Source organism: Elgaria multicarinata, chromosome 1 (assembly GCF_023053635.1).
Source record: "Elgaria multicarinata webbii isolate HBS135686 ecotype San Diego chromosome 1, rElgMul1.1.pri, whole genome shotgun sequence".
Lineage (NCBI taxonomy): Eukaryota > Metazoa > Chordata > Lepidosauria > Squamata > Anguidae > Elgaria > Elgaria multicarinata.
This window is the reverse complement of record NC_086171.1, coordinates 164,462,138-164,487,893: the sequence shown is the minus strand read 5'-3', so window position 1 is coordinate 164,487,893 and position 25,756 is coordinate 164,462,138. Positions and strand designations below refer to the sequence as shown.

The 25,756-nt window shown below is 42.3% G+C and overlaps 1 protein-coding gene across 4 annotated transcripts in view; it reads left to right on the top strand.

Annotated features, from left to right (window-relative positions):
- The window catches only part of CCND3 (cyclin D3), a 91,430-nt gene that overhangs the window by 15,710 nt on the left and 49,964 nt on the right, over positions 1 to 25,756 (top strand). Inside the window, exon 2 of one of the 4 annotated variants that reach the window (XM_063141810.1) lies at positions 9,473 to 9,530. The exons of the other annotated variants lie outside the window; for them this stretch is intronic. The gene's annotated coding sequence lies outside the window, so the exon portion shown is untranslated. The remainder of the gene's footprint in view (positions 1 to 9,472; positions 9,531 to 25,756) is intronic. 4 annotated transcript variants of the gene reach the window in all.

Genomic DNA, 25,756 nt, shown 5'->3' with positions numbered 1-25,756 from the left:
GAACATCTAGGGGCTACCACTGCCCCCTAGCATCTACAACTTGTGATGCTGCCACTGACACTACTGGAAATGCGCACCCCTTTTTTGTAAGCCCTGCGTAAAGAGGGGGAATTTTGGAACTAAGTGCCTGAAAATGGAGAAGGGTTAAAACTCTCCTCCTAGCAGTCTTGATCTGGATTGGGGCAGCACTCACTTACTCTAGAGTAAAACAATGGGGTCAGGTGCACACTACATCAGTCACATAATGTGTACTTTGACCCTGAGGAAGAGTTCTGGTATGGCTCGTACTTCATTGAAGCAATGTGAAGCAGTTGATTCAGGTAGCAGATTCCAATTATATGTGTCATTTCCCTTTCTCTAAACACATAAATAAATGAGTGAGCGAGTTCTGATCCAACCCAGGGGATGGCAGATGGGTAGGGGTATTGTTTTGATCATTCACTTTTTAATGTGAAAATGTCCAAAGCTCGCTTTAAGCTTGAACATTCTGTCCTAATGGATGCAGCAGAGTACGGGCATGAAAGATCATCATATATGGTTATCTATAAACACTTTGTCTTGAAACTAGGGGCTGTTTCATGCATGCATGTTAATCACTTCATGACTACAACATCAAATGATAATTTGCATGTATGAATGGGCCATTACCAATCTAACAACACAGCAGAACTTTCATAGCAGCTAATATTACCAGGTTACTTGAAAGACTACCTGCATGCATACAAACCTACCCAAGCCTTAAGATCGGCCTCACAGTCCCTGCTCAGGGGCCCACCATCAAGATATATTACATTGGCATGCACTAGACACAGGGACTTTTTGATGGTGGCCCCATATTTGTGGAACATCCTCTTTAGGGAGGTACTTATGAACCTAAATTTACTCATTTTTATATGGAGCTTGAATAGCTTCTTATTTCAAACTGCTTTTAATTAAAATGCATACTGCTGTATATTATTTTAACGCTTCACATTGCAATCCTATGCTCACCTACCTGCCCCATTGAATTCAGTGGGACTTAGTTCTGAGTAGACACATATAGGATTCTACTGTTCTTTAGTTTGGATTGTATTTTTTTTAATAGGAATATGAATAATTTTGTTTTTAAAAAGTTTTATTTTGATGTGAGCTGCCTTGGGTTGGCCTGCCTTGAAAGGCATCATATGCATCTTGGGGGGAAATAAACCAATGCTTCTCAGTGGAATCAAACATGTAGCTTCCCAGTCATCAAGTACTGATCAATCAAGTTATGTACGTGCATTTGCTAGCCAGCCCTTTCTGCAAGCTAAGACCTGGTGTTAGGTTCATAAATTGGCATGGGCATGAGATATTTGGCATCAATAATGTCATCGGCATTGCACAACCACATTCCAGACAGCACTCCAAATCACAATGGCCCTGCTAGCTAGAGAAAGAATCACGTTTACTCAACAACTATCTATTCACAGTATGTGTGCTTGGAAAATGTGATATGCCTCAAACAGTACTCTTTCCTTGTGGGGAAAGATCTGTATCCTGAGCAATCAATGAGTCACATCTCGTTTTGAAAAAAAACTATACACTTATCTGGAAAAGCTATAAAATTAATCTAGCTAACTGAAGAGTTTATCATCTAACAGTAAAATTAAATTCAATGCATACAAATACAAGGCATTGTTTTTTTAATCTACTAATATGAAAGGAATAATAAATAATACAATAGCCTGGCCAAACCAAATTAAGATTATAGTGGATAATAAACTGAATATTAATCTAAAATGTGATGCTTTAGGGTACAATCCTATGACTGTGTAGACAGAAAAAAAGTCCTTCAACTCCCAGCATTCCCCAGCCAGCATGGCATAGGATTGCACCCTTAATTAATTTAATTAATTTAATTAAGTTATTATATTTTTATATATCCGACTCTTCAACCCTAAAAGGGTTTCCAGGTTCTCTTACATTAAAAATAATTAGTTTAAAACAATATCTAAACAGCAGAACATCAGCACCAGTAGCAGCTGTTAAAACTACTTAAAAGCCATGCCAGTCAGGAAAAAAAAAAACATATATTGGAACTTCTAAAAGGCTTAGGGAGATAAAAAGATCTTCACATAGCACTGAACAGATAACAAAGTTGGTGCCTTGAGCTGCTTTGGAGAGGGCATTCCAAAGATGGGGAGCCACTACTAAAAAAGCCCTATCTCACATCACTATTTGCGTTACTTCAAAGGTGAGGGGAACTGAAGAAGAAGCCTTTGAAGATCTCAGGGTCTGGACAATTTTCATTGTAATAATAGGACCGTTAGTTTGAATGAGGAAACCTGAACCACTTTATTAGGGATATAATCAATATATAAGAAAACATTTGGAATGCTTTCTTTAGTTTTAAATGCAAAGTTTGCATTATTTTACCCACGTACCAATATTGTTAATGTGGGACACAACATCGAAGACAGCCACATCAGCTAATTCAGGGATAGGGAACTGTAAAATGTCGCCCTCTGGGTATTGTTGGACTGCAACTCCCATCAGCCCCAGCCAGCATACTTAATGGTGAGGAATGATTGGAGCTGCAGTCCAATGATGTCTATATGGGCTAAACGTTCCCAATCCCTGAGTGAATGGCAAGTTGGTTCATGAGAATCCAGCAATATGTGCAGGCTTCTGCCTAGGTTCAGCTTTTGGTGTGCCACTGTTAGTACCCAGAATGCAATATTTGCATGGGCACTAATGCACCAAAAGTCAAATCATGAGCAGCTGCAGCGACAAATCAGCAGCTTGAGGACAAGCTCTGAGTCGGAGTATCTGAATTCTGCGATGGAGTTAGGAAATAAATAACATGCAACAGGGAAGAAAACATATGCTCACAGCTTGTGTCAGAATTATATAAAATGGGGGCATCCCAAACATTACAGGTGTCAGGAGTTCTATGAATATATAAGAGACAGTGTGGTGAAGTGATTAGAGTGTTGGACTGGGACGTGGGAGATCCAGGTTCTAGTCCCACATGGCCATGAAGCTCACCAGGGGCATGTCTACATGAAAGGTTTGCCCCAGGGTGGCTTCGCAGTAGTGGTGCATCATCTACATGATACAGCTGGCATTGCAAAGCCATCTGGGGGCAAACCCTGGAAATGCCGCTCCAAAAAAGTTGGGCATTTACCATGACTTTTTTGGCAGCCCAGCCCATAGCGCCCCCTGATTGGGCAGCCCCGTGCCTGTAAAAGTTAAAAAAAATGGGGGGGAGGAGAGGAACAGGGCCGTTCCTACCCCCATCTTTTTTTTAAAAAAAATTGTCTGTATCTCCGCAGCTGCGCAGCTACAGATAATAATAACAAAAAGAAATGGGGGAAGGAACGGGTAGCCAGAGGGAGGAGAGGAGAGGTGGTTTGCCCTGAGTCCCTGTTGCCTCTCCTCGCGTCCTCCCTCTGACTGGCTGCTCCCCCCCCCCATTTTTTATTTTTATTATCTGTATCTGTGCAGCTGTGGAGATACAGATAATAAAAAAGGGGAGGAGGAACGGCCCAGTTCCTCTCTCTCCCCCCCCCCTTTGTTGTTGATTGTTTACTTTTAAGGACAGGGAAAGTTCACACTTGCGTTCCTTCCCATGTAGATGTCAGGAAGGAATGCAAGTGTGGGTGCAAGGCACCTCGCAGCGCCAAAGTGCCACCATAAAGACAGGGGCCAGGTGACTTTGGGCCAGTCATTAACTCTCAACCTAACCTACTTCACAGGGTTGCTGTGAGGATAAAATGGAGAGGAGGATTATGAAAGACACTTTGAGTTCCTTGTAAGAAGAAAAGAAGCAGGATACAAATGTAATAATAGATAAATAAGATATTGAATTAGTGAGCATTAAAAGACTCCCTTGCTATTCTTAGAGACAGTCATGATTTAGAGAAAAGTTCCTATTCTGAAGTCCATCATTGATTGGGACTGGTTGTTGCGACCACACACCATCTTCACTGTTCTGGCAACAGATACCTAACATGGGCTCCGCTTGTAAAAGTCCAAGCATGTAGCTTTTGTAGGGGGGTGCAAAGAAGCTTCAGTTCATGCTTCACCTGTGAACAACTGTCACTGCTCATACGCTCAGTTTCTTTTCCTCTTTGAATGAGCGGGGTCTTCTCATCTGGCGTCGGCAGTTGAATAGGTTTGTTGATACAATCATAAGGCAAATGCATATTGGGGGAGAGGACCAAACACCTGTTCTGCTTGAGACAGTGGGCTTACTTCTGGTGAACTGTGTGCCTGTAAACACCCAAGAAAAACCACAGCTGGCACAGGAGGCATGGGGTAGAAATTAGCTACCCATATTGTTTCTGAGGCGGAAAGTAGAGAAGGTGGGAAACTCTGCAGATGAGATGGTGCTGCAGGTGGAGGCTTGGCACAGTGGGACTATACTAAGGGTGCGGATAGCACCAGTGGAAGCTGGTGGCTCCAGTGTTAGTGGAGTGGTTAATCCGCTCTGGGTTTCATTCAAAACCAGTCAGAATTCTAAAGCATACGTCTTTTAGAGTTCTGACTGAAACCTGGAGCGGTACTGGCCCTCCCACTGATATTGGAGTCACCAGCCTCCGCTGGATAGTCCCTGCTGGCAGCAAGACAGAAGGCCACACCACAAACATGTTACAAGAAGTTTCACGTAAAAATCTCCCTGACAGTATTATTGGTGGGCTGGCACAGGCTGAGTGAGCTGTGTGGGTATTTGGAACACGAACACAGTGATGTAGCATTATTGGAGCCATCACAAAATCTGAGGCAAAGCCTTAGCTCAGTGTAGGCAGGGCTAGATGAGCCACTGGTCTGACTTAGGGCTTGTCTAGACGGGCGCTTTTCCCCACAGTAGCTTCGGAGTGGCAGCAAGTGATCTACATGATTAGGGTGACCATATTTTGGAAACCAAAAAGGAGGACAACATGGTCGCCCCCCAAGGGGGCGTGTCCAGTACCAAGGGGGCGTGCCCACCCAAACATAGCCTTGGTCACATGTCTGATTTTACAGAACACATTTAAAACAAATCTGTTCTACATAACATCTTAATGTTAAAATCACTGAAATAAAGAACAAGTAAGAGATTCAATGTATCTGAAATTAACTTCACTCACTCCTACTTTTGTAGGTTTTGCTGTACTTTGAAGCTTTTGCTATGCTCTTTGTGTTACATTCTCCCCTTCCCTCAAATATCTTTTCTGACTGTATCTTCACTCATTGCAAGCTGCTGTTATTATTAACAGGGTTTGCTACTGGCCCCAGATCTGTTTTAAATTTGGTATGGCTAAAGCTCTACCTAAAAGCTATCATGGTGCCAACTTTCAGCTCTTTATCTTTAAAAATGACAGTTTAAAAAATAATAATTTTAAAACTTCAATTTTTAACAAATTCCTAAAAAAATCAATGGATGAACGGATCTGTTTCAAATTTGGTGTGGCTAAAGCTCTACCTAAATCCTTTCATGGTGCAAAGTTTCATCTCTTTATTTTTAAAAATGACGCTTTTAAAAATAATAATTTTAAAACCTCAATTTTTAAAAAAATCCTAAAAAATCAATGGATGAACAGATCTGTTTCAAATTTGGTATGACTAAAGCCCTTCCTAAGAGCTACCATTGTGCCAAGTTTCATGTCTTTATCTTAAAAAATGACGGATTTGCCTCCCGGATTTGCCATCAAAAGCCCGGACAAATCCGGGCAAATCCGGTCATATGGTCTTCCTATACATGATGCAGCTGCCACTCCGAAGCGACCCAGGGGCAAAGCCCCAAAGCTCCGCTCTAAAAAAGTCAGGCACTTACCCCGACATTTTTAGCTTGGAGCTAGGCTCTGTGCCTCTGCGGAGCCTTGTTAAAAATAATAATAATTAAAGGGGTTTTTGGATATTCTGTGAGGGAGGAAGCACCTTGCCCCCCCCCATTTAGTTGTATATGCGGTCCTTTGCATTTACAGCTTTTAAAAAAAAGAAAGAAAGGAGGAAAGAACAAAACCTAGGCCAATTTAAAGAAAAAAAACTAATCTTGGAAGAGGGGCGTGGATGCTCCCAGGCGCCCTAGAACTGCTGCGTGTGTGCTCAGGTGGGCAAGCATGGCGGCAGCACCTCTCAGAAAGCCCGCAACTGTGCACCTTCTGCTGTAGATGGTCGGAAGGAGAGCCAATGCAGCGGCGTGCCACCTCACCCCACGCTGAAGACCGGAGGTCGTCAAGACGAGGGCTTAGTTTAAGGCAACATCCTATGTTTCTATCCAGCAAAAGCAGGAACGTGGCCAAATTTCTCTCCCTTTGTTTTTCTTCCAGGCTCACTATGGACAGTCATTTCTGATCTTTCTGTTTCTCCTGCTCAAAGTCCTAGTGTGACTGTGGGTGAATCCAGAATGGACGTGCAGTTGTCCTAAAAGCTTTGTTACAAGATAAAAGCAGCAATTAATCTGGGAAGTGTTGCTTTACAAGACCTTTTCAGGCCTTTTCCCCCACCTATGATTGCCATCTCATGAGGGGGACAGTAGGGATGCATAAGAAGGGCCATGCTGGACCAAACCACGGTCCATCTAGTCCAGCGTTCTGTTCACACATTGGCCAACCAGCTGTTGACCAGGAACCCGCAAGCAGGACACAAGTGTAACAGCAACCTCCCGCCCATGTTCCCTAGCAACTGGTGTACATAAGCATACTGCCTCTGATACTGGAGGTAGCACATAGCAATCGGGACCAGTAGCCGCCCCTGCATCACTAACCCTGCTGTCCCCCTGGTGGCCACATATCAATTGCCAAAAAAGAGGAAATGCATCACTAAAGAAGAGGACAAAAGAGGACACCAATTCTGCATAGCAAAACTGTATAAATGTTGTGTACAACTGTATAAGTGTTAGGTATGAATGTTGTGCAAATATATGTATAACTGCAAAATTAGAAATAATTACTATAATTTACATAGAAATACAGTATATCTCATTAAAATGTGGGAAACCGATCAGGTGCTGTGTGTCCACTCAATCTATTGTCCAGGTGCTAATCAGTGATGGGCAAGTTCAAGGCCCCTCCTGCTCTCCCTTCTTGTGTTTCTTTGATTTTAAAATAGACCTGGTCTGGGGTAGTCTATCAAAGAGCGGACACCTTCAAATAGAGGCCTGTTCTCTGCAAAGTAGGAGACCTGACCACCTTGGGGGACCAGGGTCAGCAGGTTTGTTCCTCCTTCTTATACAATGGTTATCCTCAAGCAATGCTCGAATAGGCTTTGTCTGCTTTCAGTTTCATGGCTGAATTGAGATCCTGGCTCTAAACAAAGAACTTTTCCTTTCCTGATTTTCACTTATACATCCTCTAGGTGGTGATGTGCTAAAGCAGAATATCACAATTACATAAGCAGGGAAATTCTTTTTCTTTCCCTTTTAGAAATAATACTCCATTTCCCCCACTTTAATAAAACCTCTTACAGTTTTCTACACAAGGCTGCTAACGAGCGGTTAATCTGCTGTATCTACTTTCGGTTTCATTGCAGAACTGAGATCCAAGCACTACACAAGCGTGTTTCCTTTCCTGCTTTTCCACTACATACCCTCAATGTGGTCCTGTGGTATTGTGGAATAGCACAAATACATGAGTTAAAAAGTGGTTTCTTTAGCTTTTACAATTAAATGCCGCATTTTCCCTGTTCTAAAAAAACTGACTAAAAGTGCTCATTAGACACAGAAGCAAAACTGTAGGGTCATGACCTGAGTAGGGAATGACAAGTGCACAAAAAATGCCTTGTGTAGAAAAGCCCTTAAAAAACAGAAGTGAAACTGGAGGATCACAACATCATCTAAAGAACCTGTAAACAACCGTAAGTAAGGAATCGAGCCCATAATAAATGCCTCGTGTGGAAAAGCTCTATATTTCAGGGCCTTTTCAAACAAATATATTACTTATTTTATTTATATTCTGAACCTTCAACATAAATCTATGTTGTGTGGCTAACAATATAGATACGATATGATGTAAAATATAATAAAAAGCCAAAATAGCAATAGCTAAAACACAACCGTCCATTAAAGTAACCAAAAAAATATCAAAACTGCCCCAAAATTAAAATGCTAAAATTATTAACAGTCCTTAAAAACCCGAGAAAACAAAAACATCTTTGGTCTGACACCTAAATGACAGCACTGTAAGTAGTAGGTTGGATTCCCTGGAGACTGGGGCATCCAAAGTCAAGGAGCTACCACTAAAAAGGCTCTCTGTTGTCACCATGCCACTCACAGTAGTTTAGATAGCAGGGGTACCCAGGGAAAGGCCTCAGGTGTTCATCTCAATCAAGGGGCAGATTGGTATTGGAGAAGGTTGTCTGTCCAAGTAGTATCTGGTTCCTAAGCCATGCAGGGATTTAAAGGTCAAAATCAGCATTTGAATTGAGCTCAGAAGAGTGCTGGGAGCTACAAGCAAGATGTGATCTCATAATCTCTGAAACAACCATCCTAACACCATTTCCCCCTCAGTTATTGTTTCCATTGTAGCTGTGAGTACTATATGGACAGTGGCTTGGTTTGCATCTAACGAGAAGCCACAGTCATTTAGTATATTTGAAGGGGAGGGGATGCCATAACTTGTTGTTACGTGGAAACCTGCAAGGGTGAGTTGCTGGGGTGCTTAGCAAGCTATCTGCAACCCTAAAATAGCCCGTGGGTTCTGGGTGGCTTGTCAAGCACCCAGAAACCCACCTTTGCTGGAGTTGCACATAACGACGAACTATGGCATGCTCCTGTCATGGCTCGAATATTTAAAATGGCCGCCACGACGAGACGCTCTATGGGGATATTCGCCCATGATGGCTTCTTGTTACATGCAAACCTATTGGCTGATACCATGTTATGATATCAATGGTGTCCTGAAACATAACATCACCAACCCCTGATGTTATTTTGAAATCTTTTTTAAAAGTTTAAAAAAACTTTCTTTTTTGATTATTCTGTTCAGTACCACTCCATCAAAAGCACTCATCTAGCCATTTTAAGGCAGCCTTCTCCAACTTGGTGCCCTCCAGATATGTTGGACCACAACTCCTATCATCCACAACCAGCATTATTCAGACTGTCAGGGGTTAATAAGGGTTGTTTTATTTTATTTTATTTCCTTTTAAACATTTGTTTCTAAGTTGTGTACTCCCCCACTACAGCATTAGAGTGTCCATACATCTTTTTAAAGGCCAAAAATGTCTATCAGTATCAGGTGATTCCCCTTACAACACTCTTCTGCTCACTCCCCCTCGCTCCATAACATGGCCATCTGTATCCACTTATGGTGGCTGTCCACACGTCACCAGTAGCCTTCATGGGGCTAGAGCTCTTACAACACTATCTTTGGCACTCATACATATCGTTTGCTTTTCTTTCTTGACTGGAAATGCCCTTGGGTGGCTCTCAGGTGCCAAGCAGAGCTGCCTCTTTAAAGACTTAACAAAGCTTGGAGAACTTGGAGAACTTTCAGCAAAGTTTTGAAATCTGATTTTCTATCTGCAATAGGGATTAATCAACTTCCTATCTGAGAGCAGAAGTAAAAGATGGTGAAGGAGTGCAAGGGGTAAGATTCTTTGCATACTGTAGTTATCATAAATAACCAAAGTCAACTCTCTTCAAAATCATTCCTATTAAGAACAATGCTAATAAGGGTGTGCCCCTGCTTTACACTGACAGCGCTCTGTTCTGTTCCACATGGCTGGAATGTAGCATTTTCTGGAATTGCTTCCCCTGCCCTCTCTCTTTCTTCACCCAATCAAGGCAGAAGTGTGCATACTCTTATCCCTTAGTCACTGCTGTGTTGTCACTCATTAAAAGAATATTACTTCAGCCTTCCTGCCCCAAAGTAGATCTGCATTTGCTTAAGTATCTACAACTACTGTGGTAACAGTACACTGATCTTCTGGTCTCCAGGCTACATTTAAGACTCATTTCAAATCTCTTCCGCTATGACGGAGACTGATGTCTTGTTTTGGTTTGTTTTTTAGAAATGGGGGAAATTGACCTTTTCATGTCCAATTCCAGGAGCCACATGGCTATAAAGATAATATTGTAATAAAGCATCACAAAACTCATAGCTTTGTGCATCTGGTAGCACTAAGGTGGTATCTATGTTCAGGATTCAAGCACCTAAATAATACGAAATCTCTTTCTATACCTGTTCCTGAAATAGGAATAACTTAAAGCCCAATATTTTTACTGTGCTTGTAGCAGTGGTCTCACACGTAAAGAGCAGCAGGTAAAACTTCTATGGTAGTATATAGAGGAAGCTGTGCTGTGCGTCTGTACTGTCCCTGATTGGTTTATTCACAAAGTACATTCCCTGCTTTTCCCCTTGAAGGAGTCACGTTCATTGAAGTATTCATACAGTATGTATATGCAGAACTCTAAATACTCAGCTTCAGAGGCCCTGCTATGTCCCCACCACCTAGTAGAGCTAGGTTGGTAGATACAGGAAACACAGTCTTTTCAGTAGCAGCCCCCAATTTTGAACTCCTTTCTTGTTGTCTCCTTCTTTATTTTGCTGTAGACAGGCTGTTCTGTTCTGTTTGCTGTTTATGATGCTTTGTTTCTCTTTAATTTTAAATCTGCTCTCTAAATTCATTGCATGTTTTTGTTTCTATGTTTCTTGCATTTTACAGTTTTATATGTTTTAGTGTTACTTTTCTTGTACATCGTCCAGGCAGAGGATGTGATTTCTAAATATAGTATATAGATACATAAATAAAAGCCTGAGATTGTCACATCAATATTACGGTCATTATAGTGGTGCTGTAAGGACACCCCTCATATGTCTGCTTTCTAAAGAAGAAGTCTTCTCTTTGTGACAGAGCCATGTGGAAATCCGTGGAATGGAATCTTTCTGTTGGAAACACTTGCGTGAAGAACAACCTCTTACCTTTAAAAAGGAGTCTGTACTTCAGTTTCCTCCTTAAATCCTATCTCAGGGGCTGAGGTAACATCTAAGGTGTGTGTGTGAGAGAGAGAGTGATTTCCCTAGAACTGAAGTAACCAGTTGTGTAAACATGGAGTCAATGCCATTCTAATTAGCCCTGGTTACAAAGAAAACCCCAAATAAATTCACAAGTAATATTTATTTTATTTAAGACAGTTATATAACACCCTCTATCATATTTATCCCACGCCAGTTTTTCCCAGAGTGGGAGCGGGGGAAAGATCTTTTCTGATTTCAGGATTTTATTTTATTTTTGCAAATATAGCAATAACAAACAAAAAGCAAAAGGAGAGAACCACAAAAGAGAGAAAAAGAAAGAAGAGCGGGGAGGAAGAACATATCATAAAATATATCCATACACAATAATTATTTTTAATATAAAAAGGGGGAAAGAGGGGGAAAGAAGGATTTAACACTTCCATTTCAAATATATACAGTATGTTAATGTAAGCAGTCTATATATCTAAATAAGCAGCCATATGAGATTGACAGCTATAAGAGATGCGTTCAAATGTACCAACTGCATGATAAGAATGGGGGTTTATCCTTCCAAGCTTGAAGTATAAATCTCTGCAATGTAAGGGCTCTCAGTATCCAGTTTTTCTGATTTCAGAATTTGCAAATTCCTGTCATTAACACTCTGACCCAAATGTGATGCTGTTCAGCAGGGGTGGGAAAGAGCTGTAGATTGCTGGATGATTTGCAGAAGATCAACCAGTTTCCAATTCTTAGTTGTTTAACAAGAGCAATAGCAGGAAGCCCCCACCCCCACCCACCCCTGCAGATAAGGGTGCTTCCAGACAGAGGGCTCTTAACAGTCCCATTTAGAAGTTATTGTGCAGCTATTCTGTCTTTTTCTCTTTAATGCACAGAATAAGTCATTTTCATGTAATAATCCTAGGGAACCTGGACACAGTTTTGGAATGGATGGGGGCGAACAAGCTGAGACTTAAACCAGAAAAGATGGAAGTACTGTGGATAGGGAAACCAACTAATCAGTACAGAGGATTACATCTCATTCTAATAGGGTTTCACTTCCCTTGAAGGATCAAGTGCACAGTCTGGTTATGCTCTTGAGCCATAGCTAGATGGGGCTTTATACCAGGGCAAACCCCGGGATCATCCCTGTGCGTTCACATGATCCCTCCCTTGCCCCGGGATATGGCCCTACACTTTAGGCCCACTTTTTCCGCAGAAAGTGTGGCCCACCATCACGGTTTGTCCCGGCTCCTCGCAGTTACAGGAGTTCTGCGCCCATCTGGGGTGGGGTGGGGGGAGCGGGATTTTTTTTAAAAAAAAAAAAAAACACTTACCTTCATCATGCTGATTATCAAAGTATTGTGTTGATCAAAGATGTTTGAAAAACTATTTATTTTAACTTTTCCTTTCTACAGATGAATAGGATTCTTAATCAAAATGCATTGGTCACATGAAATGATTATCAAAGGATCATCTTTTTACAATATTTAATAATCAGCTGGATTTTGCATATGTGGAAATATTGGCAAGATTTTTAATTCTGCATATATTTGTGCCCCCAATGTAGCCAATGTGGCTTATTTCACAATATGGAGATCATGCATTTTCCACCTGCTAATAATCAGAAAAACATAGATGGCAGAGTAAATATGCTAGAGCTTTCTTCCCTGACAGGAGAAACTGTCAATACCAATAATATACAGAGGAATACACCTCTGAGCTAAATTTAGCTATCACTCACATACAATCCCATCAATGTGATAGTCAATACAATGAAAAGCAGAACTACGTTCAGGTCACTGGTCTTGCCCTTATTGTCAGTTTACTTCCTCCAGGGGTGCAAATGAAGAAGCAGAAAATAGATGCTCATTATAGTTAAATGCAATGGTGTGTTTCATACACAAATAATTTTTCATCTGTTTTTACCTGCTACTTTCTGTGTGTGTGTTTGTAACATATATGTTACTCCTTGAGTAAACAGGTGTTAATGAAGAGGATGTTTCTAGCTGCAAGAGAGGCTTGCAAACTGACTGGGAGCCACAGGGGGGGAAATGGCAGTATTTTCAAAAATCAACTTTAAAGTGAGTTTAGCTAAGGTCATTTTTTCCTGAGCTAATGAAGGAATCTCAGAGCAAGCCCAAACAGAGCAAGCCTCAGGAGCTCTGCACCCATCAGGGGTGGGGTGGGGGAATTGTTTCAAATAAAAAAACCTTAACCTTTTGTGCACGAGCGCTCGTGTGCTTTCCTCCTTTAAGCAAATAAAAAACAAAATGGCGGGCACAACATCCTGTTCCTCCAAGGCCATCGTGCGCCGCGTGTAAACAGAGGGGGAGATCTCACGATAACAATATCGCGCAATCCTCACCCCTCCATCACGCTAGACCCGTAGGTCTAGCTGAGGCCTTAGAACTGGTTTTTCTAGGTCTCTGAATAGAATGAAAAAAGCTACATTGGCTAGTACATGCATTTGATTAAAAAAATTCTCTTCTGCTTTCTATACTAAAAACAACATTTTAGAAGTTGTTTTTAACAACATTTTAGAAGACTCTTAGGTTCATTTGCTCTTTGAGCAAAAAATAACGGTGAGCAGCTGAGTTCAGTTCACACACTTCAAATTGAGCTGAGATGGCATATGATGTTCAGAGTAAACCACAAGTGTGATTAAATGTTAAGCTTCTCTTCTGCTGCATGGGTTTCCTTCAATTAAAAAAAGCAAACAGTCCAAAATACCACAGAGAAACTGAATCCAAAAGAATTACTTGAAATCTTTGGCCTCTATGTGATATTGAGCATGATAATAACTGAAGTCATTTTTAGTCTTAGTTCCGCAGGCAATAATGCGTTTAGAGCAGGGCTTTGGGTCATGCAAAGAGAGATGCAGTCCATATATAGTCATGTACATTTCATATACAGACATCAGTACACACACACAAACACACACACATCACAGTGTCAGGCGTTGTAGGTTTGGGGATCAGATTCCGACTTCCTGCACCACTGCAGCAGCTGGTCAGGAGAAGGAACTGCAAGTACTTCCAACCCAAGCTGAATTTGGCCTGCTGGAATGTGACTCAGCGGATCAAGGAAGTCATGTGTCCTGTATCCCTTTCTAGATCTACTCACATTTTCAATATAAGGACAATACTATGGCTAGATCTGGTTGGAGGAATGTTCAGGAGCAGGTATTTGGAAGCAAGTATAGTAAGAGGGTTCCACAGTTCAAGTGTGGCTTCAGATCAACAAAATACTTAGAATTTCAAGTATTTCGAAGAAGAAGAAAAATATAAATGTATGAATCACAACATGACAACCTGGTCAATTGGATTTGGCCAAAGTATCTGCAGGGTCTTTTCACAAGATCAGTCAAAATTTGCCGTAAAGTCATTTTAATCATTTCATTACATCCATACAAGTCCCTTTTTGGTTACAGTTGTGTCACACCCCATTCTCATGGGGATTTGTACAAAATATATAAGCAAAAGGAAGCACGTATTTTGGTAACTTTAGAGGAAAATTGGAACATTCACTTTTAAAAAAGCACATGAACTTCTAGCCTTTTCCTTACAGAAATCTAAGGGAAACAGAATAAATAGTGTTATATCCAATTATTCAGAAGTATTTAGTACAATTAAAGCAAAGGCACTATAATAATTGATAATTGTTTGGTATTATTATTATTTATTACTGTAACGGAAGTCAGGGTCCACCTGACGTCCCTGCAAGGTAGGCTCCTGGACCAAACATCCTAGACTCCCAGGCAACCTGCCTCCCTAGCCCTGTCCACAACCGGGATGAGCCAGATGTTCCAGGAATAAAGCACAAATGCACATTAGGGACCAAAGCAGGTTTATTAACACCATTAAGACTAACATGTAAGGCCTTGGTCAGTAACAGCTAAGCAAAAGGGAAAGGGAAAAGGTTGGGGGAGAAAGTGGGAGAAAAGGGGGGAGAAACGAAGTTGAGGAAAGGAAGCTAGCAATTACCCCAATAAAACCATCAGTCATCCCACCACCGAGCCGCAGCGGCGGCTGATCTTGTCCAAGATACCCCAACACTTAAAACATAAGAAAAACCTAACTAACTCCAAGCAGTCCCCCCTGATCCCCCATGATCAGATCCCCCATGATCCACACCAACCAACCAATACCCTTCCCAGGCTCCTGACGACCCCTCCCAACAGGAGAGATACCCACATTCTTTCCCACAGCTGAACGGAGTTAACTTCTAAGCATTTCTGATAATCCCCAGGTACTACAGGGGGAGTTGGAAATGCCAGGCAAAGATGACCTTGGCAGGCACGCCCAGCTTCTTCCCGCCCACCCGAGCCTGGGACAGCGAAACTCGGAACACATTAATGTACACATTCTGGCAGACACAAAAAGGCAACATTGAATTAAAGCAGAACCCAGGTCAATGTCCTTCACAATTACATTTATATACCGCCCCATAGCCGAAGCTCTCTGGGCAGTTTACAAAGATTAAAAACATTTTAAACACCAAACTTTAAAACCATAAAAAGCATAAAAACAGACCAAAACCAACTATCCAGGGGTCAGTTAAAAACATATGCTGTTAAATGCCTGGGAGAAGAGAAAAGTCTTGACTTGGCGCTGAAAAGATAACAGTGTTGGCACCAGGCAAGCCTCGTTGGGGAGCTCGTTCTATAGTTGGGGGCCACCACTGAAAAGGCCTTCTCCCTTGTTGCCATTCTCCGAGCTTCCCTCAGAGTAGGCACTCGGAGAAGGACCTTAGATGTTGAGCATAGTGTAAGGGTAGCTTCATGTTGGGAGAGGCGTTCCATCAGGTATTGTGGTCCCAAGCCAAGTAAGGCTTTATAGGTTAAAACCAGCACCTTGAATCGGACTTGGAAGCGTAGAGGGAGCCAATGCAAGTGGGCCAGAGTCATATGTTCTAACCTTCTGGTTCCTGATATCAATCTGGCTGCTGCATTTTGTGCAAGCTGCAGCTTCCGAACCATCTTCAAAAGCAGCCCCATGTAGATTGTGTTGCAGTAATCTAACTTGGAGGTTACCAGAACATAGACAACTGAAGCCAGGTTATCCCTGTCTAGATAGGGGCGCAGCTGTGCCACCAACCAAAGTTGGTAGAAGGCACTCTGTGCCACCGAGGCCACCTGAGCCTCAAGTGACAGAGGTGGTTTCAGGAGGACCCCCAAGCTACGAACATTTACAAATTGAATTGTAGCTTTACCTTATTAAAACCCACCTGCAATTTGTCTATATGCCCTGTTTAGCCCGTTCTGACTGCACAGTGGTGCTGTGTTGTTTACATGATGCAGACACCACTGCACAGCCACAATGGGTTTCTCTCCCCAAATCTGCATCGATTTACCACAAATTTTTAAGTTCGACTGGCACCTACATTATACTCTTTTCAACACCAGATGCATACCTTTTTATTTTCCCAGTATTTTAACAGTTTACCATCTTAGTCTTTTAACTTTGCTGTTTTAAATCTGTATTTTAAATCTGTATAAATCTCTGCATCACTGCTCAGTTTTATCCTGCTTGTGCTTTCATATTGTGCTTTTGTATTGTGGTTTGTTTTATACCTTGAATTTTATTTGATGGTTATATTGATTGGTTTTAGCAGCTAAAACCAATCAATATAAACAGGCTGTTATTTCAGAGCAGAAAGCAGAAAATAAGATGAACATTGAGAAAACAGTACAGCTTACAATGAATGGATCATTGTACAGTTGGAAGCACTACACAGTCCCCTTTGGGGTGAAACGTGGCAATCACTGGCCAAATGCTTTGATAATCAGAGTTTTTTGAAACTCTCAGCAAGGGCTTAATTTGAACAAGTCTCACCTGATGAGACCTGTTTGAGCAAACCTGGTCCTATGTGGAGTTTCCAGTGAAATTTCAATTGGGAAATTTCCCGCCATGCTGAATCAGTGGGGCTGTGGTTTAGTATGTTTGACTCATATTTAGTAAATGAAACAACACAAACTAGTTGACTTTACATATTGTATAAATATCTCAGAAGCTTTTCCCATTGGTAGAAGTATTGGAACCGATTGTGGGGTGGGGGGAATCAATAAAGCATGCTAGCAGAACAGTCCTAATTATGAAAGGGAAGGATAAGGTACACTGCCACTACCCAAGGCAGAACTACAGCCTTATTCAGTGTGTGCTCAGCCTGGGGCAGAGAGGGGCAAACATACAACTAGAAAAAGGTGGATTCCTGTTGTGGGCTCTCCCACACTAGAGGCCTTCAAGAGGCAGCTGGACAGCCATCTGTCAGGGATGCTTTCAGGTGGATTCCTGCATTGAGCAGGGGGTTGGACTGAATGGCCTTATAGGCCCCTTCCAGCTCCACTATTCTATGATCTATGGTGCAGCATACAATAACTGTACAATTCAGTGTTGGTTTACAGGGTATGGATTGCCTTTAGTCTGCCTGCTCTGTAGCTGATGATATATTCAAAGCAAGCCCCTATATTCACACTTTTAAATTCCACAGAAAGGACAAATACAAACAGATGCATATAGGGCTATCTGAATGCCCCTCTCTATTCAAGGATTTCAGTGTAGACAATCTCCACTGTAGACACAGGCAAAGAGTTTCTTTCAACTTTGCCTGTCAAACATCAGCCATTGCAGCAGTCTGCACAGCTGGAAGGGCATCTCCATTGAATAAAATATATACTCACAATTGTGCATGCACTACACCACCTTGCATAATATTAGGGTGGGGTTCTTTACGACAACGCTTTGCTGCTTGGTTCCCACAAAACCCTGTGGCATCGCAGCTGCAGGGTGAGAAAGATAAATCCTGATGGCAGGAGGGAGCATGAACTATCCATCTGGAAAAGCTGCAGCACCAGCAGCCATTCGACTTGTTGAGGACCCCCACACCTCCTCCGGCTTCTGTCCTGCCTTCCCGGGCTTCGATCTGCCCACAGGAATGCCCATGATTCAACCCAAAGCGAGGTCACCATCGACAGACTGAGGAAAGAATGTGGTGACCTTGGAGCGACATAAAAAATGCAATAAATCAACACTGCGAAAAAGCGCAGATTCAGGGGGAGAAACCCAATGTGGCTGTGCAGTGGTGGCTGCATCATATAAACAACACACCACCACTACGCAGCCAAAATGTGCTAAACAGAGCGTATGAACAAGCTCCAGGTAGGTTTGCACTAATGACTAGGGTCGTGCTTTGTATGCACCCATTTCCTATGGTAATCAGTTTGAGAATCCAGGTGAAAGACAGCAAAGTTATCCCCTACCAGTAATTTGTGAGCCTTTTATTATATTTTATTATTACTACTTCAAAGTCTTGCTCTCCTGAGCAAGGAGTCTACATCCAGTTACATTTTTTAAGAGGAGAGGAAACACCCCTACAAATCTAACCTTCTCTTTCACACCCATCCACCTGCGCCCCCAGGCAACAAAGCTATTCTCCTCCAATCCCTTATGTGCTCAGGAGATACCAAACTGTTGTAGTCAGACTGGGACTTATACGAGTGTCTGTAATGTATAAAATGTGTTTGGAGCATGCTTTGATTTTGCAAAAAGTGCTTTGGTACACAAATGCAGTGTAAATGTAGTTATGTATGTGGTGGTTTATAATAGCATTTATACTGCACTTGAGCTGCCAAAACATTTTCTATACATCTATGGCCACAGCTAGACCTAAGGTTTATCCTGGGATCATCCAGGGTTCACCCCTGCCTGAGCACTGGATGCCCTGTGTGTCACCTAGATGAACAGGTTTGACCTCTGGACGATCCAGGTCTAGCTATCTTAGGTCTAGCTATGGCCTTGGTAATCCTTTGCAAACATGTAAAGTAAGCCAGCATTATTACCCAGTATTGCAGACCTGGGGGCTGTCTCTACCACCAAACCCTTACTGGTGCAGCGCAGACTTTCAGGCAGCCGTTAGGCTCGCCACGCCCACCCACTCCCGCGGCTTCTAACAAGCAATAGGAGGTCACCTTCTGCCTGGAAATGCCCCTGGAGCGGCTCCGAGCATAGGACAGACTGGCAGAAGAGCCAGGCTGACCTCATTGTGACTGGAAAAGTCGGGGTAAGTCCCTGACTTTTCAGCCACGCATCCTCGCCTCTTTGCCTCGGGGTGGGTTCGAATCTGTGGATACGTCATCTAACTGATGCAGCGTTGATGCAGCGTGGATTTGGAGACACCCCAGGGCAAAGATGACATCAAGGCAGCCCCCTGGAGTCTCCAGGATTTCAGGCAGGAATATTTCCAGCCCTATCTAGAGATGCTGAGGATTGAAGCTGGGACCTTGTGTGTGCAAAGCATGTGCTCTGCCACTGAGCCACAGACCCTCCTAAGTGTGTGAGAGGGGTGTCCTAAGTCCACTTGGCATGTTCATGGTCAATATGTTTGAATCTCACCTCAAGGACTTGTGGTTCATAATGCAAGTTCTTAGCCAGTATATTGCACAGCTGTAATCATGCTAACGTAGGAACTTTGGACTCTCATTCCTGCCTTTTCCCTCCGGAAGAATACAATCTACTTTCAGTTTTATTTATTCATATGTTCATTTCTAGGCCACCTTTTAGGACATAGTGGTCCCAAGGGAGCTCACATATTAAAGATGTTAAGTCCGAATATGATATTAAGTCAGAATATGAAAACACAAAAGCCCACAAAGAAGTAGACAATAGAACATCATCATCATCATCATCATCATTATTATTATTATTATTATTATTATTATTATTTTATGGAATCTTTTCATTGAACACTGCTACTCTTCAGTTAGTCTGATGCTATGACTGGGTGTTCAGACCAAGCTTATTGTAGGGTTTGTTGTCATAGTTGTAAGAATAAAACCATCCTTGCTGTCTTGGCCCTCCTCAGAGGCATTATAAAGTGGAAAACCAGCTGCTGATTGAGGCACTATCAGTTGCTGTCAACATGGTACTGTTTGTTTTACTTTCTTCTCTTGAAAGCAGATGGATTCTCAGAAACTGAGACAACAAATGGTAGGCAGTGGTAGGCCAGGGAAGCAGGAGAATAAAACCTCCATTTGCTTATCTTGAATCTTTCTTTGGCAGAAGGGTGTCATGTCGCAGGAACTCAGATAAATGCAGAAGCTGGGATGTCTTGATTAGCATGAATTGAAGGGACCTTCTCCAAAGACCTTCTGCTTAAAGCCCAGAAAGAAGTTCAAAGAAAGGAAAAGGTCTGGTTAAGACACTAGCACCAGAAAGACTTGGGGTGGAATTGGGAAATGAAGAAAACTAGCATTTTTTTGCAATGCATTCCTTATGGTGTCCAGGGAAGTATTCTCAGAACTTCAGGGGGCTGCATCCTCTTCTTTTGTTCTTGCCCTGACACCTATGAGTTACGGTTGTATTTAAGGAGGAGAATGCTCTTTTTCTACCAAGGCACCTTGACAGTCTTTAAAATATGAACCACCAGTCTGTGATATATTATAGCAGCTGTCCATTTTTGAAAGACACGGTCTTGCAATATCCTAGATGCCATGGATTAATTTAAATTTACATTTCCTTTGGTGGCTAAAGATGCCAATCCTAAATGAGCATGACCTGCTGTAGCGGTCACATTTGTAACTTGCACACACATTTATTTTACACAACATCCTCTCTCTTCCCTGCTTTGCCTGTTCTTTCTGCTGCGTATTATTGGCTGGTTTAGGTGGGAAAAGGTAGCTGGAAGAACCCAAAACTTGAGAGAGAGAAACCAGCCTGCTTCCAGAAATAGGGTAGCAGACCCTGAGAACTCACCTTAGCTCCTCTGCCATTTTGCATACTGTGCTTAGGCAATTCTTTTTAAATTTGAGGTTTCCCATACAGTGAGCATATCATTGCATACCTACAGAAGCAAGCCCAGGTCTTATAAAGAACCAGCATTATACTCTTAACTGGGAGTAAGCTAGGGTAACCATATGAAAAGGAGGACAGGGCTCCTGTATCTTTAATAGTTGCATAGAAAAGGGAATTTCAGCAGGTGGCATTTGTATGCATGTAGCACCTGGTGGAATTCCCTCTTCTTCATAACAGTTAAAGCTGCAGGAGCCCTGCCCTCTTTTGTATCTGGTCACTCTAGGGGCGGATCCGCACATCGGCCCCAGAGCGCATTTATGTGACTCTAGGGCACCCCAGAAACGATAGTCTGTACTTGCCTGTAAAAAGAAACTAGGAAGAGATGCAGCCACCGCCGCCCAGCTCTCCCCAGCCGGCTCCTCGACCGGGACGGAGAGCTCGGCGGAAGAAGGTTGGGTGGACAGCGGAAGAAACTCTCTACTCCCGCATTCTTCAAAAAGAGCTCTCCGAGCCGGCCGGCGTCTCTTCCTAGTTTCTTTTTACAGGCAAGTACAGACTATCGTTTCTGGGGTGCCCTAGAGTCGCATAAATGCGCTCTGGGGCCGACGTGCGGATCCGCCCTAGTATAGCTCCTGCAGCTATAACTGTTGTGCTGAAGAGGGAATTTCACCAGCTGTTTCATGCATGCAAATGCCACCTGCTGAAATTCCCTGTTCTGTACAACTGTGAAAGATACAGGAGTCCTGTCCTCCTTTCCATATGGTCACCCTAAGTAAGCTCCATTGAACATAGTGAGACTTACTTCAAACTAGTGGGAGGAAAGTATCCCCTGCAGAAAACAACTAGATCTTGTTTGAAGTTTTGTTTTTGCGAGTGTCGTTTCCAACAGTTGTTCTAAGGCAGGCAGAACAACTCACATAAGGCATGAGAGGCCTGTGTGCAGCCACACCCTGTCAGTTTTTCAAGTTGCAGTTTCAGTGGCCATGTAGTCTAAGGTCAACAGAGGTGGCAACCATTGATTGCTATCTGGAGGCTTGGAGGATTCTTATGCTATCTGGAGGCTTGGAGGATTCCTTTATGCTAGCCTTACTGGCTTGTTTGGTTCTTCTTAGGCTGCAAAAACTTGAGCTGAGCTCTTCCGTTCCTTTTTAAATAATGAATATATGATATTAATCATAATAATTACTAGAACTGAAACCTGTAGGGATTTTTAAGGCTGAGTTCCCACCGACACACCTTCATCACAATAACATTTGGTTTCTTTAAGCATTTAGTGCCACCCCTTGTACATATTCTGTAGATATGCTTTACCCCATTTTATAACCCTAATCCAGCAAATCTGATCCTTCACATGAATCTCAGGTCTTGCACAAATAAATGGGTGCTGCAGCTGTCACACTTCCTCTCCTGGATTTGTTCATTCAGCAGCTAGAGCTGTACACGTGCTATTTTTATTCAACCAAAACAGTCATTACTTTAAAACTGGAGCTATGTTCCCCACATTTAATTTGGAGTAGGTGCAGGGTGGTTGATCTGAATTGGGACCCTTGGGTGAGGAGTATGGGTTCTTTTAAGATATGGATCAGGGGAGGGCTGTGCCTGCTCTAAGAAAAAATGGGGGGAACCATAGTTGCCAGATATAAAGTAATGTCTGCTTTGGTCCCAAGTCTGTGCATGCTGACATTTGGCATTGTCATGTTTGACAGCACTGATTTGGAATATCTCCCTCCAACAACAGTTGCTTGGTGCTGCCAACACTGACAGTGAAATTAATTTTTGTTTCAAGAAGGATGAAACATTCTCCATTCTCCACATGTCAGTTTGATCATGTGAATTAGTCCTAAGAGAGTTTTAGACTGGACCTGAAAATCAAAGGCAAAAAGCCTGGTGTGGTAGGCTGTGTGCCACCAAATATGTAAAGGTCTAGTAGATTTGAGGCCCTGACAACTATAGATGTATGGGAGCATTGTTGCGGTGTAAAAACAAAATGTGCTTTCATGCTGGAAATCTGAGTTCTATCCTAAAGGCTTAAATTTGCTAATAAGGCAAATTTCTCTTTCTGAAGAATTCAGCAAAGCATTGGGTGTTTTTCTAGAACAGGTCAGGTTCTAAAGTTGCCAAACTATATTAATTGAAGCTTTGGCCGTTTGACCTAAGTTTAAAGTGCATTCAAGATCCAATTCCATTTAGAGCTTTTCTGGAAAATCCGTTTAGAGCACAGTTACAGTAGAAGTAATATGTTTTGGTTTTCTCTTGATGAAAATACAGCTTTCTGGTGCCAAAGCTTAAAACTTCCAGGCCATGAGGAGTCATATCTAGCTTCTTAATTGACAATACTGTTTACTCTGGTGCTTTCTGACACACACAGCATTGCAAGAATTTTGTGCAGAATTCAGGAAAAGAAAGAATACAAAGCGGAAACTGTATTGTTAACTACTAATAGTGAAAACTGGCATGATCAATGTATTTTATACTGATTAATGTTCCCTTTTGTCAGCTTCCTGAAGTTGGCTTTTAAGTATGTACTTCTGTGATTCTTAAGTGACTATGAAATATATATATATCTGAATATGATTATCCCATTTTATTACAGCCTGTTACTTACATTTTCGCTTGAGCATTCTGGTAGTGAGTTGTTTTATGATGTTGCACCATTTCCAGTTAAGTTTGAGTTTTAGCTACTTGATCACCACTCCTCCAGATGTCCACACCAAATGGTAAACTTACCACCATTACTATTCCTATACAGCCACAGTGGTGGTGTACTTCTCTCCTCTCCTACCCAGGTATAGTACCACCATCCTCATCCCCAAAGCTGGGTTGTTGTTGTTTTGTATTGTTTTAAAGGCCAAAAAGCAGCATGGCTACTTAGAGACAGCTTAAAGCAGCCTTCCAGACTGGGGCATGCTGAGAGTTTTAGCCCAGCACAGCTGGAGGGCGCTAATTTGGGGAAGGCTGGCATACGTCATTTTGTGCAGGTGCACAAGGCAGAAAATCCAAATGGTGCCTCCTTTGAGGTGATACAAATATAATGCTAAGAAAACTACATTATTAACAAAATATGGGGGTTGGGTGCTACCTCAAAACCTGCCTCATGGAGGGAACTGCCTCATGGTGCTTAATGGTAGAGCAAACTTTGAGGCTACTGCTCCCTCCGGCACTGCTCCTCCCTCATTTCAGGTTTTTTTAAATTTGAAATTTAATATACATATATTTCCAGTTTGCAGGGCTCATACGGTCTGAATTTTTTTAAAGTTGTGAATAGCAGCATGACTATTCATCTCCCCAACCTCATCCCGCAGTTACCTGTCCATCTATTTCATACTGAGAGCTTGATACTATTGCCATTCCTATAAGATCAGATGTAACACAGGAGATTAAGAGCTCCATCACACCAGCAGTTTAACGCACTCTCACCATGTTTGATATCTGGTTTTGCAGTGCGGGACTCACATGACATCATCCCTGTCCTGCACCCATTTCACCTCTTTTCCTCTCTCTTGCATATTATTTTGGTGTGGGGTAAGTCTGGATTATTTTCCCCAAGTGACTTTAATGTGCCCTTAAGCCTCCATGTAGTGCTGTCCCCTTGCTTTTTCCTTTGTTGGCGGCATGTGCTTTGAATGGAGTCATGCTGACGAAAGGAGAGCACTCCAGCACTCTGTGTCGAATGTTTGAATGAACAGACTTTTTACTGCTCCAACCCCACCGCCTTTGCCTGCAGCTCCCTCATTTTAAAGATAAAGAGATGAAACTTGGGACCTTGAGAGCTCTTACATATAGCTTTAGGCATGCCAAGATTGAATCAGATCAGTTCATCCCTTGATTTTTTAGGAATTTTTAAATTCCCCCTTAAACCATTTCCCTGATACTCCACCAATGCAAAATTTGCATTTGTGAAGGATCTATTTTCCTTTACTTTGATAATGAAAAGCTGTGCATCTCCAGTTCATAAAATAGAGGTCTGCTGGTTCCCTTACTCAAGAGTAAATCCCATTGATTTCTACTGTATTTACATCCAAGTCATACTAAAATCCCATGCATGCATACCTTTGAGTAAACCCCACTGAACAGAGAGAGACTTACTTCTGAGTAAACACGTACAGAACTGACTTTTAATAGTGTGGTCACTCAGAAGCTTTTTTTTTTTTAAGTCTTAAACATCAAACTGGAAAGAAGTGCTCTGCAACCCTATGCTTACATCTGACGTCTTCTGTTTACTCAAAAGTAAGCCTCTCTCTGTTCAATAGGGTGAACTGCCCAGAGAGCTTCGGCTATTGGGCGGTATAAAAATGTAATAAATAAATACTCAAAGGTAAGCATGCATCAGGTTTTAAAAAATGAACTAGAAGTACCCTCAGTTTCCCTTTTCTAATTTATGTTGAATCCTGATCCTTGCTTGTGTTTTAAAAGTAGCATTCAGAATTATGATGTGCATTAAGTAAAGATGATCGATGGAGAAACTCCAAAGCAGCAAAACACTTGCCTCACGATCTGTGCAGTAAAGCTGTTTGTCTATATGCATGTGATTCTTCCAGCATAGAGCATAACCACCCAAAATGACTTGCGTCCGAAACAGAAACTAAATCATTGCCTGTTACAAATAAAGCTGAATGAACCAACAGCACATAACTCCTCTGCTGAGGGGACTGCACTGGCTGCCTATTCGCTACCAGGCCAAGTTTAAGGTTCATCTACTTGTGTACAAAGCCCTAAACAACTTGGGACCAGAATACCTGAGAGAGCGCCTTCTCCCCTACCAACCTGCCAGGTCACTGAGGGCATCTGAGGGCATGTGCCTGGAGGTTCCACATAGATCCATCCTCCCACTGGAGTCCACCAGGGGAAGAGCCTTCAGTGTGGTGCCCCCCTCCTATGGAATTCCCTGCCTCTGGAGGTCAGGCGGGCACCACCTTTGTATTCCTTTTGGCACCTCCTGAAAAGACATTGTTCCAGGAAGCCTTTCCTTAATGACCAGCCATGGTTCACAGTACACCTTACATTTTGCTTTTAAAAATCTATTTTAAGGTGCTTTATTTTGTTTTTATTGTATTTTATCTTGTGCAC